Source organism: Octodon degus, unplaced genomic scaffold, assembly GCF_000260255.1.
Source record: "Octodon degus isolate 3935 unplaced genomic scaffold, OctDeg1.0 scaffold00098, whole genome shotgun sequence".
Taxonomy (NCBI): domain Eukaryota; kingdom Metazoa; phylum Chordata; class Mammalia; order Rodentia; family Octodontidae; genus Octodon; species Octodon degus.
This window is the reverse complement of record NW_004524674.1, coordinates 5,940,552-5,944,462: the sequence shown is the minus strand read 5'-3', so window position 1 is coordinate 5,944,462 and position 3,911 is coordinate 5,940,552.

Genomic DNA, 3,911 nt, shown 5'->3' with positions numbered 1-3,911 from the left:
GTTTGTATATCTTGCCTGTCCTGGCCATGAGGACGAGCCAACCAGCAAGCCATGAATCAACAATTTATTGTCCTTGCTCTGATGAGTCACAAAAATTCACCACAAAACAAAACTGGAGAAATGTAGTGATATCCGAGTCAGAAGTCTACTGTATGGAGGGAGCAAGGAACAAAGAACAGAGCCTCAGGAAACTGGCTCCTTGGAATTCTAGCAAGCTGGAGACAAGGTAGTAACAGATTCCTGGAGGCAGCTCCCACCCTGTCTGTTCTTTGTTCCTTTACCTGGGAAGTTACCAACTAGTGATCTGTAAACAAGCTGGTGAATACAGAAGGCAATATAGATTGCAGCTTGTTTACACCAAATTAGTTACACATATTCCTTAGCCTGTCTGTAGCCCTCAATAAATGTGAGAAGCTTCCCTGGCTCAGGGCTCCCTTCAGAGACTAATCTCAGTGAGACCCTTGTGGCCAATTTCATCCAGCCTTGCTATTCTTTTCACAGCTCCGATCCTTCTACAACACATGAGTTTAATTTTAGTCTTCTGCATGTGAAGAGGCAGCTTTATTAGCACCATTTATTAAAAAAGGCTATCTTTCTTCCATTGAACACATTTGGCTCCTTTGTGAAAGATAAAATGGGTGAATATGTTTGTAGCTGTGTCTGCATCTTCTAATCTGTTCCACTGCTCCTCAGGTTTGTTTTATTTTTTTTATTTTTATTTTTTTCCGTGTACCATGCTGATTTTACCAAAGTTGTTTTGTAGTATAATTTCAAGTCAGGATTGTACTGTCTCCTGCTTTGCCTTTGTTACCCAGGATCACTTTTGTTATTCTAGGTCTCTTCTGGTTCCAGAAGAATTTTAGGAATGTTTTCTGTAGATCTGTAAACTATACTAATGGTATTTTGATCAAGATTGCATTAGATTTGTATAACAATTTTGGGAGTATGGCCATTTTCACTATGTTGGTTCTTCCTATCCATGAGTAAGGGATATCTTTCCATTTTCTGAAATCCTCTTGGATTTCTTTTTTCGGAGTACTCTAATTTTATTTCCTTCGTTACACTGATTCCTAAGTATTATTTTATGAAAAAGCCAGACTTTTTAAGTGGAAAGAATGCATTGATGTTTAAAATGTGCTTATCATTTAACCTAACAATTCTCTCTTCTGCAAAGGTACTGATAATCCAATATAATAAAAATTATGGGGGCTGGGAAGGTGGCTCAGTAGAATAAGCGCTTGCCTTGCAAGTGCATAGGCCTGAGTTCCACCAAAAAAAAAAAAAAGTTATGATAATAGGATATTTGTTTATCATTTTTCATGACAGAAAACCAGGAAAAACAAAAATATGCACAAGTTTGGAAAAGGCTTAATACTTTAAACAAAAACAAATACCAGAATTGTAGGGATCAGTTTCATTGTGATCTGTTCTATGCGGGGAGAAATGGCAGCAGGAATGAGAAAGAGAGACAAGAAGACAAAAGCTGGGCTCGGTGGTCATTGAGCTGCCTGATGGGCAAGACTAACACGCACACAACAAAACGATCTTTTATTTATACTTTTTTTTTTTTTTGAGGAACCGGAGATTGAACTCAGGCCCTTGCACTTTGCCAGGGAAGCGCTTATTCCACTGAGCCATCTCCCTGGCCCCTTTTATTTATACTTTTGCAAAGTTAGTAACATGTGACACAAGGTTGCCTAGTGGCTAATAGCTGACCTTAACCAGACAGGATGTTTATTCTAGGACTGAGGTAGCTTGTTTGCTTTAGGTACTGAGACCTAGTCCCACCTACACACATTTGATCAATTTCCTAGCTTCTGCCGCTCCCAGCACAAAAGAAGAAGAGTAAATGCAAGAAAAATCTTAGAAACATTCTGCCCTTCTCAAGGTCCTTTCCTTGAAAAGCTACCAATCTTCTGGTGCAGTTGCCAAGCCATATCTTATACTGCTCACAAACTGTATATTTAATGTGTTGAGGAGCTAATTAATCATTTCTTTATTTCTTTTTACTTCCCTCTTGCTTCGTCTTATCTTTGTTGTGTCTGTACCGGGCAGCCTGAACAAGAGGCTCTCAGTATCCAGAGTTCAAAGTCCTCCACATGTGAATGTGGTGCTCCTGATGCTGGCGTCCCTCGGACCAGGCCTGTGAGCGACACCTGTCTTCCCTGACATCTCCCTCTCGCAGCTAGACCCTGAAGTGGTCCTGCTTCTGCCTTAACTCCCGTGAAGTCTTTGAAAAAATCAGCTCTTTCTATCTCCCCTGATTTAATAACTGCAGGCTTGAATAATTTCCCCAAGTATTCCATCTTAAGACAAATGCACTCCAATTTTCTCTGGCAAGGTTGACGGGGTCACATGAAGGCTGCTGCTCCAGTAGGCTCTTACTAAACAAAACTTCAGCTGACAGGGAGACCAAGGCTTCTTCTGATCCCTCCAGGCAGCCCCCTGGTTCCTCTCAGTCCGTACGATCTGGCAGACTCATGTTACTGAAAGTATTTATAACAGATGAAGATACTGTAGGAAGGGGCTGGTGAGATGGCTCGGTGGTCTAAAGCACCTACTTAGAACAAGCTAAGCTAAGCAAAGCACAGGGACCGTGGTTCAATCCCCCAGCACCACATGCCAGCCAGCCCCGCCCCCTGGTGGGCTGAGCTGGCCACACACACACAAAATAAATAAATAAGTAAATAAATGTTTAAAAAAAAAAAAGATACTGTAGGAAATCTCTGGGAACCATAATAATAGAGTCACAGCATGACTTTGTGTTTTAGCATCAGGCCTCAAATATGATCAAAATAGAGCTCATAGATGAGTCCAAAGTACGTCCTCTCACACTGCCTTCTGTGAGTTTCAGGTGCCCTAGGAGATGCCCAGCAACCAAGAGTGGGGAGCAGGAACGGGATAGAATGGGTAAGCCTTCGACTTTGCAGCACCTTTCTTTCTGTTGGGAATTTAAAAGGGAAAAATGGTAGTCTTCAGGCTTTCTTTCTTCCACAGTTGCAGTTGTTGTTTTAACTTGTGAATCCAATCACGTGTTACCTTTGTCCCCTAACTTGCCATTTCAGTTTGTGGAGGTTTCAGTCCATACTCAGCTGGCTCCAAGGAAGAGTGGCACGTGGCAGAGAGACATTTCTTTTTTTGAAAGCTATGTGAAAGGTGTGGTTTCCTAAATTTTTCTCCCAGTGTATTGTTTGTGTACAGGAATGGAACAGATTTTTAAGTGCAGACTTTGTATCAAGCTGTGCTACGGAATTTGGTTACTAAATCTAAAAGTCTTAGGCCAGGAGATAGTGGCATAAGCACCTTCCTGGCAAGGTTCTGAGATCAATCCCTGGTGCCAAAAAAAAAATAAATAGGGGCAGGGGAGATGGCTCAGTGGAATAAGCGCTCCCTGGCAAGCGCAAGGGCCTGAGTTCAATCCCCGGTTCCGAAAAAAAAAAAAAAAGAAAGAAAGAAAGAAAACAAAATAAATCTAATTGTCTTTTGGTGGAGTTTTTTGGTTCTTATATGCAGAGTATCATGTCATCTGATAATATTACTTCTTGTTCTCCTATCCTTATTCCTTTTGTTTCTCTCTCTTGGCTAATTGCTCTGGCTAATGTTTCCATAACTATATTGAATAGGAGTGGTGACAGTAGGTATCTTTTGTCTTGTTCCGGATTTTATTTTTTTTAAATTTTTTCATTTTATTTATGTGTGTGTGTGTGTGTGTGTGTGTGTGTGTGTGTGTGTGACCAGCTCAGCCCACCAGGGGGTGAGACTGGCTGGCGTGTGGTGCTGGGGGATTGAACCGTGGTCCCTGTGCTTTGCTAAGCTTGTTCTAAGTAAGTGCTTTAGACCACTGAGCCATCTCACCAGCCCCTTTTTCCTGATTTTAAAGTGAAAGCTTTCTTTCTTTCTTTTTCTTTTCT